The sequence below is a fragment of the Pantherophis guttatus genome, chromosome 3 (genome assembly GCF_059756535.1).
Source record: "Pantherophis guttatus breed Tessera chromosome 3, ASM5975653v1, whole genome shotgun sequence".
Taxonomy (NCBI): Eukaryota; Metazoa; Chordata; class Lepidosauria; order Squamata; family Colubridae; genus Pantherophis; species Pantherophis guttatus.
The window spans coordinates 32406033-32421951 of NC_142065.1; the positions used below are offsets into that span (position 1 = coordinate 32406033).

Below are 15919 nucleotides of genomic sequence, written 5' to 3' on the forward strand. Positions count from 1 at the left end.
GGCTTTTGGATTTTGTGTTTTAGTTAAGAGATGAATTTGAGATGAAGAGAGTTCATGTTATACTTACTGATAAACTACTAAAATTGTTTTCATTTGTTGGGATGACAGGGGAAGTAATTTCTTTTTTCCTTTATCTCTTTTTCTCTTATATGTTTTTCCTTTTTGTATTTTTTTCTATATTTGTAGTTTGCATTACGGTAGTTTTTATTCTATTTCTAACAAAATTATTTGGAGAAAACATAGAAGCTAAGTGCTTAAATATAGTAGAAATGGTTAAAGTTTTGGGAGCAGGGCAAAGTTTTCTAAATATATAATGTCCTTCTGCAAAGTAAAAACATTCTAAACTTAAGTACTGAACATATTGCAGGGCATTAAGCAAGTATATTAGATTATGCAAGGGATTAGGAAATGATCTGAGTGAGATTAGTATCTTGGAAATTCAGGTGTCTCTACTACTTCATGAATTCTTAAATCCATTTGGAGATAGTAGTAACAAAAACATGATTTGTTGTATCCCTGATAAATAAATCTCAATTTTACACATGATATATTTAATTTTCCCTTTGCATAATACAAGTCTTGGATTTTCAGTTTAAGACAATAATCATATTTTAATATATTTAAACCATATTTGCATTATTTTTGTATTGAATTCAAAATACCATCACTCATTTAACTCATGATTATCTATGTTTTTATATGTCCTTTTTGCTATCATTTAGGAATTATGTGTTGGGATTTTTAAGACTAGATAGCAGGAAGTAACTTGCTAGAATGCAAGTGACTGCTGCAACTGTGCATTTGCTCTTCTGAAATTAAATCAGCAGGGCTTGCTTTGAATTACGGTAGTTATGTTTAGAGATGTTCTATAAGGAGTGAAATAGTGTAATTTTCAATGGGAGCCTTGGTGGCGCAACAGACTAAATTGCTGCTGTTAAAGTAGCATTTAGCTGCCAGCTGCCTGCAATTACTGCGAGTTCAATTCTCACGATGCTCAAGGTTGACTCAGCCTTCCATCCTTTTGAGGTAGGTAAAATGAGGACCCGGTTTGTGGGGGCAATAAGCTGACTTTGTATAAAATAGAACACCACTTGGGGGGCCCAAAAAGCCCTATTAAGCAGGTATATACAAAAGTAGGCTATTGCTTAATGCATTGTAAGCCACCCTGAGGCTCCGGAGAAGGGCAGCATATAAATTGAACTAATAAATAAATAAAATAAAGAAAGAAATGAGCAAAGGAAGATTTAGTGAAATACATGGGTCCTTTGCAATAATGGATTGCATTTAGGCAATTAGAGCTGGAACAAGTTTGAAGAAATACTTCTGCATTACTGAAGAACATTGATTCCACAACAGTACTACATTACTGAAGCCATGCCAGGATTCTTGCTTGGCTGTCTGTGCCAGAGATCATTTTGGATTTGCCAAAATATTTGTTATAGCTTCTGCTCTTAACCCAGTCCATGTACAGTTTGCATTCTGGCTCAGTTAAAACTGATCTATTGTGAATGGGTTACAAACCCACTTGAATCCCTGAAAAAAATTTGCAATATGCAGTCCTCCCAATTCTGCTCAGTAGCAGATACCTGTATCCACAGTAGTCGTGGTGGACATTTCTTCCAGTCTCTGTGATGGAACAGTATAATGTGTTCATATGACTGAAATTTAAAAGCATTTGATTCTAAACCAAAGAGAGAACATTCCAATTCTGTTATTCTATGATCTAGAGCAGGAGTGTGAAGCCCGCAGGCCGGATGCGTCACACACTGGCCACACCCACCCCCCATTTAGTGAAGGGGGAAAAAGTTGAGATACATCACATGACGTGTCGTTGCAAGCTTGACACCCCTGATCTAGAGTACTGTACTGACCTTGCTCTGGTCCCAGTGTGTGCTTTTTAAGAGTTAATGTTCTACAGCAGTGTTTGTTCCCTTGGCCACTTTAAGAAGTCCCAGAATTCCCCAGCCACCCTTCTGGAAATAGAAGTCCATGCATCTTAAAAGTTATCAGGATTGAGAAATGTTGCTCTAAAATAAGGAAAACATCAGTGCTATTTAAAATTGGTTTAAAATGTGACATTTGAGAAAGGTTGTTTCTAAAATCTTTTCACATGCCCATCGATATGATGTTGTATAGTTCCAGATGTAATTGTTAGGATTCCACTAACCTCTCAGTAAACTAAGGTAACTTTATCTCCTTTGTTCTAAATGGTTTGCTGATTACCACACGTAGGTGAACTCAAAAAGCTATTTTTAAAGTAGTATTACATTCAGAATTGTCTGTTCAATTGCTTTAAAGTACACGCATTAGAAAACAATCACAGAGTTCTGTAAAGATCCTCTGAAAACAAAATTTTAATTTGTCAGCTAATTTAAGGCTGAAAGTATAAAGTCTCTTCCCCTAGATTCATTTTTTATGGGTACATGAATCCAAAAAATACAGAATTTCAGAATTGCTTGTTCTGAGATTTTTGTAATTGTTTCCCCTTGCTAATTCTCAAAGGTAATGAATGTTATACAAAATTATAATTAATACTTTGAAGATTTCTTTCTTTTTAGATAAAGGTAACTGTGCACTTCACAGAAGTAAGCTCCCCTCCCCTGAGTCATTTGAGTTGGGAGGCCAAATAAATAATACTGATAATGGGAAATAATGTTCTCAATTTTTAGACACAAGTTGAAGGAGATTTGAGGAAAAAGGACTATTCAATAAGAATGGCACTTCCCATTCACTGGAATTCATTACTGAGGGCTGAAATTGAAAAAAAGGGATTGATTCCGTTATTTTCAAAAATAGGTCATGGAGCCTATTTAACTCACTAATGCATGTCACAGAAAATAGTCATACAACCGCTCAGGATGAAAGACCAGGCAACAGTGAGACAAGCAGGTAATAACACTAAGGGCCTCTTTTAAACTGTAGAGTTATTCTAATTTACAAGATGCTCTGATCCAGGACTAATGATTTCAAGAGTCACACTGATTTGAGGACAGAATTGTCCATTATTGAATTCAATGTTTTCTCCCCCCATTATAATACTTAATATAAATACCATGCCATTCTTCACAGCACAACAAATTTGTGGAATGAATGAATGAATGAATGAATGAATGAATGAATGAATGAATCATATGTATGAATTACTCTGCTTTGAGATAAAGGCTTTACTCAAATCTGGTGCACATTTCTATTTGATGTACAAATAGAATACTATAAAAATAATTAGGATTAAACTAAGTGTTTTACGTAAGTAAAATATGTTGTTCAATGTATTTGTGAGCAAGCAAACATGTTCATTCTGCATTTTGATCCATCTCCCTGTAAGGCAAATTTTTATTTTACTACATGAACAGAGGAACTATACAATTTTAAGTTCTTAAGTTTCTGGTTTAGGCTTTGCTGCATATATCAGTTGCTCATTCTATAAATGCATTCAGATTTACAGAGATAGCAGTGTAGGAAAATTTTCCACTTGTGGAAAGAAAGTGGCCTTGTCTCACAAATAAAATTGTACTCTGTACTTTGGATACTTTTTAACAGTGTTTATAATGGTAGGAAGGTATTAATTCTTATTGTACTATGCAGTTCAAAATGCAATTTTAATGTGCATTAATTTTGCATTATAGGTTGCCAACGTATAGCAGAGGTGTGATAAATTTATAGAACTACAGATTACATTTAATTACATTTGAAAAGTATTCATGCCTAAACCTTATAATGTTGAATAAAGGAACACTAATTAGAACTTGAGTTTAGTTGACCTCAAAGAAATAATCATACAGATTTTCAGCAACCTTTTGGCTTGCTTGGGCTGCATTGAATGAAGACAAATTGTCTTGGGCTGCATATAAAATGCACAATATACTTAATGTATATAAATAACAAAAAATTAATATATCTTTTATTACCTTGAGACTGCATATGGACTGCGAGCCATGAGTTGGACATGCTTGATCCAAAGTTTCATTAGTAGAAAGATCTGAAAGCCATAAGGATCAGAATTATAAGGAGTGGATTTCCTTCAAATACACAACCTTACTCTAACTGGTTTGTTTGTTTAATGAGATAAAAGTATGAATTTAATGAGATAAAATATGAATAGCCACAGGGAAAAATAGAGAAGAACATTGGTGGAGGAGTTGCCCTTCCATCTTTAAATATGAATTCTAAAATATATGCTTAGAACTGGACAGAACATTCCCAAATTCTTGGAGACATTTCTGTATAATCTCTACAATCTAAACATGTTACCATGAAAGCTGCTAACTGAGAACCTGTTGCAACTGGTATTTTTCTTTTGGCTCTTCTTCTGGATGACCACCTACAGAGATTAGGGCAAGTCAGTGCTTCTAATTGAAAAGAGTGGTTTAGAAGTCAGTGAGACATGAATGTACCATCTGTCCCCTGAAGTATGTTTCCTGAAATACTTTCAGAGAAGTAACCATCCCTAAAAGATGATAGGCTTCTAACCATGCACATATGCTGAAATCGCTGGCCAAAGAAATTTTTCTGGCTTTTGTGCTAGCTGTTCATTTTCAGAGTAATCCATATACTGTAGACCCCCTAAGCCACTCTGATTTCTTTAACACATTAAAATTGCTTGTTCACATAAGAGATAAAGGTTTAGCATATTTGCATGAAGCAAGGTTTTCTTGGGCTTTAAATCCTAAATTTTTCATACTCTGTGAGATGTGTGTTGACTTTGCACTGCAGAATTTGCACTTCAAGAGTCAGGCAGACTCATGAATAGATACATATACTCAATATTCAGATTCATAAGCCAATCAAGAAGCACTGCATCATTAAAGCTGTCAAGTTAAATTGGGCCAGCTAAGTTTTCCTTACATTAAAATAATTTTGGCGTAGATAAGGTTTTGTGAGATATTTTTTTTAAATAAATGTAGTTAAATATCTTCTTGTATTTAGGAAGAATGCACATCAACAATCTTTTTTCTTTTAAAAAGATAACAGGGAGGGGCTTTTCATCATAAGTTATTACAAGCAGTGCTGTTCTGTCTTTCAGACATGTTCAGCATGGCATTTATAAAATAATTCTACAGTAGTATAAACAGGAACAAAATGATTTAATGCTGTAGTCTTAAGAACACTGACTGGGAAACAAGTCAACTGAATTATTTTTGAATGACAGTAGATTACAAATACTGTATTTAAAGAGCTAGTCATTACGAGATGCTTTGGTAATCACACTGAATTGTGCCTGGTCCAAATATCTACTAATTTCAACTGTTTGTTTTTTTAATTAAAAGTGAAAATATGTATTTCTCTATATGCTTTAGAAATAGGCCTGTTTTTGATATTCTTTAATAAGAATGCAACAGCAGCCTACCTTTTGCAGGCAGGTATCAACATAGCATTGGCTATCTGCATAAGGCAGTCCATTTCATTAAGAGATACTTACACCCACCTTAACTCCAGGAAAGATAAAACTTTCCCTTTCACTCTTCCTCCATTGTCTATGGAGATTCTCAATCCAATAAAGGAGAATGTTTGTAGCTCAGGGTTGAAATGAAGGCTCCTTGGTGGTCTCTGAGCTTGTTTTCTTGCAGATGTTTCATTACCCAAATGTTTGCAAGAAAACAACGAAGCTCAGAGAGCACCAAGGACCCCTCAGATTCTCCTCATCCTGGTCATGGTTGTCCCAAAGCCGTTTTTCAAAAGGCAACTGGACATTTTCAAATTAAAAAACAGGAAAGTCCAGTTGCCCTTTGAAAAACACCTCTGGGGCCTTCCTCTGTTGGTTCTAGTTTTTTGTTCTATGGGTATCGGATGAGCTCCAAGGAACAAAAGTGGCATCTTGGATGACCAATGTCAGGCTTAACGTTCTTCAAAATCCCAGCACCTATAACATAAAGATACCGTAAATCACAAATGAGCCAACCACATTAATAGTTCAAGGTGACCCGCGCACCTGGTGGGATAATCCTGTCATGCCACCATCCCCAAGAATTTAGTCCAATGAGGCCAGAGAAATTGACCTGTTTAGTGCCTCAGCAAAGGAAGGGGGGAAGAGTTGTGTGCGTTGACCGTTCTGGGATTGGAATCGCCTCGAATCCGGCTCCAAAGGAGACCAAGCTCTTTCTACGAGCAAACTCGTCTCTAAAAGAGAAAAGAGATTTTCAGCAGGCCGCAAAGCAGCCATACATAGCAGCGTTACGCCCCTTCTCTCTGCAGCGGAGGGAACCTGGCTTCCTGTCTTGCCGATGAAAGTTTTTTATATAAGGGAGCGATTCACTCTTCAGCGTGGGGGGAAAGTGACTGTTTCCCCTTCCCCCAGACACGCTCCTGCCCCGCCAAGGTGTTGCAGAGGAGGTGGGGCAGAGCAGCGCAAAGCGCCGGCTGAGTGTGAGAATTCCTCGGGCGGCGGCGGCGGCCCCAGCGTGTGCGGGGGAGGAAAAGGCGTTGTGAGCATGCGGCTCTGGACGCCAGCGCCTTCCTCGCCCTCCCATCAGCGAGGCAGCGCTTGTGAGTCAACCGAGTTCCAGCTGGGAGGGCGAAAGTTTGCTCCGAGCCTCTGGCGGTGCTTGCTCTGCCTCCTTCCTCCACCCCTTCGCCGGCTGGGTGATTCCCTCCCTCCCAAGCGGCTCAGCCGGATTCAGTTCTGGGGCTTATCTCATACGAGGGCAAAAAGCAGGCAAGTAAGACCGCGTGGCTGAAACTTGTGAGTAGACTTTCCAAGGGTTGCCGGGTAGTAGATGCTGCTGCCTTTCTTGGCCGGGACGGTTGTCCCTTGGATGCCCTTAAAAGTAGCCGTACAAGACTTAGAGGGAGAACAATCGCGGAGGCGCCGTTTGTCTTTTGCCTCGTCTTTTTGTCTTCCGCCTCATCTTGGATCGAGGACTTTGGGGGTTCGAGCAATTAATCAGGTGTGAGTGACCGAGGTTGGGGCCATTTAAGTAAAACTGAAATAACTCCATGAACTTGAGATGGACGCCACGTGAATCACAAGTGGTGACTTTGTAAGGCTTTCATTACTAAATTGGGATGTCGTTTTCAACTGTAAATGCGTTTCCGCCCCGAAGGAAGATGATGCTTTCCCAGATAGCCCTGTTCATCGGGTTACTATATCGGGACGTCCCCCAGATGGCAGCACAGAGTAAAGAGTTATTGCCCCTATATAGCAGTAAAGATTCTAGGGTTCAAGATTTTAATCTTGTGTAGAGTGTGTGTTGTGGATGCATTAGTGAGGATGCTTTCTGTGTTTAATTATCATTTGAGAGTAGTGTTTGGTCTAGTGCAAATGGAGTTAGAAACAGTACAAAATGTTTGAATTGAAAAGTTACAGCCTTGGCAAAACGAAGTAAAACAGAATTGAGCACGATGATTTCAGTATTACTTCTGTTATTCAAGAGTACTTGGGCAGCTTAGTTTCCTGCTTCAGTAGGGACTAGTGACCTGTTCTATGAATTGAGGGCATTGTGGCTGACTACAATTGGTTGTTTGGTATGTTGTTATGAGCAGATTTTTCATTCTGTCATTGCTGAGGTAATTTGTAGAAAACTTTGTTTTATACAAGTTAATGATGTCTTGCTAAACTTACGTTCTGGTTATACATTTTATTTATTGGTTAGATTTATATCCTTTTCCTTCAGGAGCTCAAGGGAGGCTATATGGACCTCCCAGCACATCAGCAGTGTTGTAAGAGAAATGGGACTAAGAGAGAGAAAGAGAGACTGTGGAGCCTCCCAGTTTCCTAAACCACACCTCCACTAATATTGGTAGAACAAGCTTCTGTATATTAATCAGGGATCAAACCCCATACTCACCAGCACTGATGATGTTATCTAGTTGGGTAATGAAACATCTGCAACCAAACAACCAAGACCATTGTTGTTCCTTGGAGAACAACAAGGACTCCACAGTTCAACATATTGCATATGTTGTAATATATATATTCTTCTATTGGCAACAATGAGAGACTGGTCCAATTTTGAGCATCTGTGGCTAAGGTGGACTTGAACTTGGGTCTCTCTAGTACAGCATACTGATTCCACATTAATATATGAAACTGCAGTATAGATGTAGATAAGCTTAGAAATTAAAATACTCTTCTGTATTTAATTTAGCTCTGTGTCTCCATTTATGGTTCAGATAATCTTGTCACTTAGACATTCAAGTAATCTTTCATCTTGTTGCTGTTTCTAATTTATGTCTTATCTAGGTTTTGTTTTATATTAAATTCTTCTGTATCCCGGCATCACTCGTAAGTCATTGTACGATATTGGCTTATCTAGTTTCATGAACACATGTTATGATTTATTTAGTAAATCATGCTTATTGCAGTGTGAGAACCAGTGATGGGTTTCTACCAGTTCACTCTGGTTCAGTAGCGGCAACCGCAGGAGGTTCCGCCCACCTGGACATCATCACGGACACTGCACATGCGCAGAAGGTTCTGCGCATGCGCAGAAGCACCGCGTGCAAGCGAAGCAATAATTCACACATGCATGCTCACAGTTCTGAACCAGTAGCGAAGGTAAGTGAAACCCACTACTGGTGAGAACCCAGTCACAGTTATCTCCCACTGCAATGTTAGTTACAGAATAAATATTTGTTAGTATATGTTGCATTTATAATATTCCTTTGTTTTTCAGATACAGTATACGTATGAAGTATTAAATTGTATCTCTTGGTAGGTATGCATTGAACTGCACTCCTGTTATTTTGTACAGTCCCGTTAGTGCATATGACAATTCATGGCATACAATACGGGTGTCAAACTCGTGGTGTCATGTTGCCGTCACATGATATTTCGTGACATTTTTCCCCTTCGCGGAGCTGGAGTGGGAGTGGCCTGCACGTGATGCATCCAGCCCACGGGCCACCAGTTTGACACCCCTGGCATAGGACCATAATTGAAAACAATCAAAAATATTAGTCTAAAAATGAGTGTCAGAGAGAAGGAAAGGAAAGTATGATAGTATGTAGAAGCAATGTATGATTACCTCAGTTACATATATTAGAGGCTGAGTCACAAGAATTGTACCTTAATGTACTGTATAATGGATAACATGATGAAGCTGAAGTTAACTAATGGGTTACCATCTTGTCCCATTCTTAAATAATGAGAAATCTTGAGTACAGAACCTCATTTTCCCAGTCCTAATTCTGGTAGATCTTACAATCCTGTTCTGTATAAGAAAGTAATTATATTGCCACCTTATTAGATCAAGCTTTGAGAGATGAGTCAATGAAAAGACAGAATAAGGCTGTGTTATGATGGGTGTGTTCAAATTGATAGGCTACTTTTAAGTAGCTTCTCAAAATTGCACGTACAGAAACAACTTTCTTATGCTCTGTTTTAGTCTGATTAGCTGTTGATTAAATGCAAGTGCATGGTTCATGAATAAGATAAAATACTAAAGGGACATAACTCTTGTCACTGCATAGAACAAACAAGGGTAATTAAGATTGTCACTTTTACATATTACCTGAATGCTCCCCACTGTGTTACTTTTCATACTATAAGATATTATCTTTGAGGTTATAGACTATAACTCAAAAGCATTTCGCATGTAGGGAAGCATTGTTCACTCTGGAATTTATTATAACCATAACCTTTTTCCTGCAGATGTTTTCAGTTAGGTTTGATGCTGCTGAAAATAGTCTGTTGTGTATTTTAAGTCAACTAACTTGCTTGCTAACTTTCAGCACAAAAGGAATATGGATGATAGATTTGCCATCCCCAAGGATTTCCTGAAAGATGCAGGAAAGCAGACAATGTGAACTAAAGCAAGCAAGTAATCTCCTGTCAGGTGGACTAAACTCTTTGCAGGCTGAGTTGTAAGAACTCAAGAGGCTGCCAGTGGTGTTTATTCTCTTCAGTCAGTATCATATGAAGTTTTTTCTTGCTCAAAGCTACTCTGAACTCTTAAAGTTGCTATTCCACCCTCTGAGTGTCACCTCCTAATTATAGGTAGTTCTCAACGTGCAACAGTTCATTTAGTGACCATTCAAAGTTACATCAGCACTGAAATAAGTGTCTTGTGACTAGTTTTCACACTCACGACCATTGCAGCATCCCCATGGTCATGTGACCAAAATTCAGATGCTTGGCAACTGACTCATATTTATGACGGTTGCAGTATCCCTGGGTCATTTGATCGCTTTTTGTGACCTTCTGACAAGTAAAGCCAATGGGGAAGCCTGACTCACTTAACAACCTTATTACTAACTTAACAACTGCAGTGATTCACTTAACAACCATGGCAAGAAAGGTCATAAAATGGGGCAAAATTCACTTAACAAATGTTTCACTTAGCAACAGAAATTTTGGGCTCAGTTGAGATTGTATGTCAAGGACTACCTGTATTGCTTGTATGAAATGTAGTTCTGGATTTGAGTCACATGTTTTGTGAAATGGGCAGCTATAAATAAATATGACAAATGAAATAAAATTATGATTACCTGGCATCAAATTGTTGTCAGTTCTTAGTGACCACATAGATTTTTTCCATGGTGTTACATGGGTGCATTCATCCCCACTGTAACTGAATTCATCCAGCTTTCTACTGGTCATCCTCTTCTTTTTCTTCCACCTTTACCAACATTAGAGAACCTGATCATTTGGGCCTCGAGTGAGAATTCTGGATCAAATTGTTTGATGATCCATTTGTTTTGTTTTTTTGTTGTTTTTTACAACAGGGGTGTCAAACGCGATTTAATTGAGGGCTACATCAGGGTTGTGTTTGACCATGGGGGGCTGGGGTGGGCAGGGGTGGGGTGGGCATGGCCAACTGAACATCACTTGTGTCGGGGGAGCCTGTGGTGGCCCAAGTGCTTTGCCAGCGAAAATGGGCTCCCAAGTTCCATTATTAGTTGTGACGGCCTCCTGCAACCCTCTGCGTGTGGCCAGTGTGTGGCCCTCCTGAGCTCTGTTTTCACTGGCAGAGGGTTGCAGGAGGCCATCGCAGCCAAAAACGGAGCTCGGGAGCCTGTTTTCGCTGGCAGAGGCACTGTGAGCTGGTCCTTTGCTGTTTCCAGGGCAGCCCTGTGGGCCAGATCTAAGCACCCCACGGGCCGGATCCGGCCCCCAGGCCTTGAGCTTGACACTCTTGGTCTACAGTGTTCTCAGGAGTCTTCTCCTGCACCAAAGTTCATCAGGTGTCCATTATCTTCCCATCCTGCTTCTTCAATGGCCAACTTTTGCTTCCATAGAATATCATTCTCTGTGTTATTCAGATCTTTGTAAGCACAGTGTAGACATGTGGCATTTGAATATCTTTTCCAAGGCCTTCATGGCCGTTCTATGAAGTCCACATGAGCAGAGTTGCATTTCTGTCCTTTAGAATGAAAACTATTTATTTATTGTTAGATTTATATTTTGTCTTTCAAGAGCACAAGGCATAAGCACTTCCTCCTTTTATTTTCCCCCACAGCAGCAATTCTGGGAAGTAAGTTTGGCAAATAGAGGATGACTGGCTCAAAGTCACTCAGTGAGAATGGAAAGTGACCATTCAGTCCTAGTCACCCTGAAAACTATACCATCCTTGATGCTTAATCAGCAACTCTTTTAATTTTCTTTCTCTTTCCTAAACCCGCAGACAGATTTTTATAGGAAACGTACAAGCAATGCATGAGCACTGAAAGAATCTGTTCCTTGGGAAGTAATGTTTAGGAGAATCAGATCTTTGAAAGGGTATCTAACTTCAATGAAGCTTTGACTGAAGTGCCTCTTCAAAGCAGCATCCTGGATCAAACATGTCTCCCCCAAAAACACTGTATATGAATGGCTGTGCCATTTTCATCTGGATAATAAAAGAGTTTTCTGCAAAGGCCCTTTTCAGGCCTCAACTTACAACTGGTTGCTTAGCAACCAAAGTTACAATGGATCTCCCCATAAATCAGGGCTGTCAAACTGGTGACCCGCAAGCCAGATGCGTCACGTGCTGGCCACGCCCACGCCTGGTTTAGTAAAGGAGGGGAAAAAGAGATACGTCACATGACACCGCCGTGATGGCACAAGTTTGACACCCCTGCTATAAATACATATGGCCCAGGGTTCAAAGTTATGATGGATAAACCCATCCCCTATGGTTACATGATTGCATTTTGGGCATCTGCGGTCATGTGACTGCAATTTACAGCATGTTTTGCAAGAAACTAGTGTTTACTTCCAGTTTCTATCAAAAAAATACCCATTGTGGACAATCAATTCAAAAGATTTTAAAATCAGATGCAATCATGTCATAACCTACTTAATGACCAACATGACTTTTGACCATCATTCTGGAGTCAGTTATGGTCCCAGGTCAAGGATTTGTACTGCTACCTAATGTTCTTCAGATTAAGTAGTGTGGGTGTTTGAGAAAGAGATCAAGTGATATATGTGATATATGCATGCACACAAATGTATATACTTTTAAGCATTTTAAAATCAGTTTGTTTACATTCATTGAGCTGGTGTTCTTTGCTTTCCTGATCATATGTATTGTATGTCTACATAAGTGCATAAACTCTTAAGTGTTTAAGGCTAAATTTCCATTATAAATCAATATTTTTACTTTAGGTAAATCTAAATATAGTTGGTGTTTTGAAACTCACTACATTGAAATAATTGAGCTTATTAAATTGTACTTACCTTCTCTCTCATTTGCCTCCCTAATCCTAGGCAGGCTCTAAAGTCAGTCCTGTTGCTTTTAATTGGTCATCTCTTCCACTGATTCAGACCTTTAATAGTAGCAATAGTTACTGTAGAAACAGTTTGTGATGTCACTGTCTGAGAAGGGAAAGTCTGATCCTGCAAATAGACTTTTATTTTATTTTTTTCATCTTTCTATTGCTGGACAATGCAGAATTGAAGGGAATGTTACTTAATATCTGTCCTGTGTTTCAGCTTGTAAAATGATCATGAATGATACTTTCTATCATAACACAGATAGAAAGTAGAAAAGTTTTTTTAAAAATAAAATCCTGAATATTTGAATTTACCTAAAGAGTTATGAATTGCTCTTTCAGGAGAAGGAAGTTTAAGCATAATTCTGTATGTACCTTAAATTGAACTGAATTTGTCATTGTGTTGAATTTTTGAAATATTTATGAAGCCATAACTTATGGGATTTGCACTGGGTAGAGAGCCCTACACCTCATTCTTGAAGAGAGTTGCAGTTTTTTAATTTTTTAAATACATACTATTTCTCTCTATGTTTTTGTGTGTGTGTGTGTACACATGCATAGTGATAAAGTAAAAAAGAAATTGAAAGTAAAGCTAAAAGTGCAAGAAAGGGGGGGAGTTACAGAGAAGTAACTTCTGATTTCCTTTACATCAGTTATAAGTACAATTATAAATTTACCTCTTACTTTAGAGTTACAATGTAACTGTCTTCTTTCTAGAATCTATCCTATGTAATCATCGAAACCATAAATCCTAAATTTATTTTTTTCTATAAGGACATCCCAATCAGCGATAAACATAGATATCGTCACCCAGATGTCAGTTGAGTGGCTTTATAAATTTGTTTACTGATTAATTTTACTGATTAGTTTAATAGCTTAATAATTTGATTAAAGAAGTCAATGTAGCCATCAAAATAAATAAATTAAAATTTGTCTTTTCTCTGATCAAAGGATTTAGTCATCTCAGCACATTTTGTCATTTTTACTAACAGTTCCTCTATTTTGTGATTTGCTGAATCTATCTTTGTGCATATTTAAATACTTACTTTCTGAAGACGTAAAAAAGCCTAAAACTAATTGAATTCTTTTTAAAATGCTATTGCTCATGTTATTGGCACTGGGCTAATGTTTATTGTGAGTGACAATATCTGTCAGGCTATTTCAATAGCAGCATTTGATACATTATTGTCTTTGGCCTCCATACAATACAGAAATATAGCATTTTCCATTCTCCACTTCTTCAAGGGCAGTAAGTGCAGTAAAAACATTTTTCAATTTATTTTCTTTTAGTAATCCTCATGTATTAGTATCTTTGCAGTTTGTAATCATTATATTTGCTCACATGATGAGTTGAACGCTTTGCCAAAACCTATATAAAGTGGAAAGATCATGTAATCTGTAAAAACAGTTGCTTATGCAATTCTTCACTCTTGGCAAAACATAAAGATGTATGAAAGTATACTAGCTGTGGCTTATTAATGCATTTACTTTCTACAGATCTGGAAAGTAATATTACAAATTTTATTAGAGTTGCAATTAGGGTATTTCTGAGAGTCCTGCTGTGTATTTAATGTTTTCCGATTTGTTGTCTCTAGATATGTTGGATTTTAACTACCAGAATTCCTAGCCAACATGATGAGTGCTACAACTAAGGATGTTGGAACTTGGTCTTAAACACCAGAATGGGGAATGTTGATCTAACTCTTCCAATCCACATATAATAGGTCAGGGTTGACAAACTGGCAGCCCGCAGGCCGGATGCGTCATATGTAAGCCACACCCACCACGCCCTGCAAAGGCAAAAAACGTCACAATAAATCATGTGACATGATCAAGTTTGACACCTATGTAGTAGATTCTGCAGCCCATGCTATTTTTTTAATGACACATTAGGGTAGCCTTTCAAAGGGTTCTCTAAATAGATGGCTTTCCAGTGTCTGCAAATGGCTAGTGAAAACGACATCCTTTAGCCAATACGTAATCTGTGCTTATAAATATATATGAAAGGTTCTGAACTAAACAAAAGTTGCCATTTTGATATCCCTTCCATCTCCCCTTACTGAAATGGGATAGTATATACTTTGTATTGTAACTATCAACTATTATGAACTCTCATTGAAAGTTTGTGAGGCAATTGAGTCTACCTGTACTTAAAAGGTGCAGCTGTTTTAGCAATAGCAAACAAAACTTGGGGTTGGCAGATATTTGGTTGTGAAACTACCTTGGTAACAGTCTATCAGGTGATGTGTTTGTAGGTCATAGCAATTTTATTTTGATGTGAACATTACTTTTTTCTGGTTATTCCAGTCCAACATGGGAAAACCCTGCAGCCTAATTTGTACAACATGGCTGAATATATAAAGAAATGGAAAAACTGCACTGTTTCACATAGGGTAAAAAGAGATTACTGGTACAAATGACAAATTTATGTTGCTAATTCCTTTGGGGGGGAACCAAATATGTTGTTAGCGCTCAGTATTTTTCTTGTGACCCCCTTCCTTAATTGTTTGCCTGTGTGCTGTTTTGTGGAGAAACTGCAGTATTTTAAAGATGAATTTGGACATGGAGCTTATGCCTTTCTGGAGTGAGATCATGTGGAAATGAGGCTGCCTTATAACTGACTTGTAGTATTTAAGGAATCATTGATATATGTTACTCCATATAACAATGGTTTTCCATAATATTTGAGATTTAGACAGCAACCCAAGTTTGATAATCAAACACACCCTAGTTCTAGACTACTTTTTCCAGTTGTTTCTGTAAATGTGTTGGACTGCAACTTCTGTAATCCCCTGCAGTGTATCCAATGGATGTGATGTTGGGGAAGGAAGGAGTAAGATAGTAAAGTTCACTAAATGTCATTCATAAATATCATACATTGAAAAGAGCAGTGTCCCCTTTAATACAGAAAATATTTCTTCTTGCACTTCTTTGTGAAACAGATTTATAGATCACAAGCTCTATCAGCTGTTGCCCTTAACACATAATCCAACACAACATAAATTTGTCACTGCTGTTTTTACATCAGTATTTGCTACAAGTAAGAGGAAGGATAGATCCTCAAATAACTGTTAAGAATGTTGACAAGTAAGAAACACACATAAGTTACTAAAATGCAATGTTTTTAATTAGTGGTACCTCTAGGGAACACCACTCTGATTGATCGAAAGAAAGCAGTAGTTAATTATTTTCATTTATTTATTAGATTTATATGCTACCTATCTCATCTAGAGGCGACTCTGGACATCTCACGAACATTAAAAACTGCTAAACATTAAAATGATAG

The 15919-nt window shown here is 37.9% G+C and overlaps 1 protein-coding gene and 1 long non-coding RNA gene across 18 annotated transcripts in view; one reads left to right on the forward strand and one right to left on the reverse strand.

Moving 5' to 3' along the window:
• Positions 1–12678, reverse strand: part of LOC117663661 (uncharacterized) — a 32398-nt gene extending 19720 nt beyond the window's left edge. For 2 of the 3 annotated variants that reach the window (XR_004590776.3, XR_015733000.1), the window contains exons 1-3: positions 10426–10515; positions 5930–6117; positions 3909–3979 (exon numbers count right to left, since the gene is read on the reverse strand). This is a non-coding gene — a long non-coding RNA (uncharacterized LOC117663661). Of the gene's footprint in view, positions 1–3908; positions 3980–5929; positions 6118–10425; positions 10516–12598 lie in introns of those variants that run through there. The other variant, XR_015733001.1, reaches the window with a different exon arrangement.
• The window catches only part of DLGAP4 (DLG associated protein 4), a 400912-nt gene that overhangs the window by 351079 nt on the left and 33914 nt on the right, over positions 1–15919 (forward strand). For 2 of the 15 annotated variants that reach the window (XM_087889207.1, XM_087889210.1), the window contains exons 1-2: positions 6191–6679; positions 8613–8650. The exons of 8 other annotated variants lie outside the window; for them this stretch is intronic. The gene's annotated coding sequence lies outside the window, so the exon portion shown is untranslated. 5 more of the 15 variants (XM_087889206.1, XM_087889208.1, XM_087889209.1 and 2 more) reach the window with 4 other exon arrangements.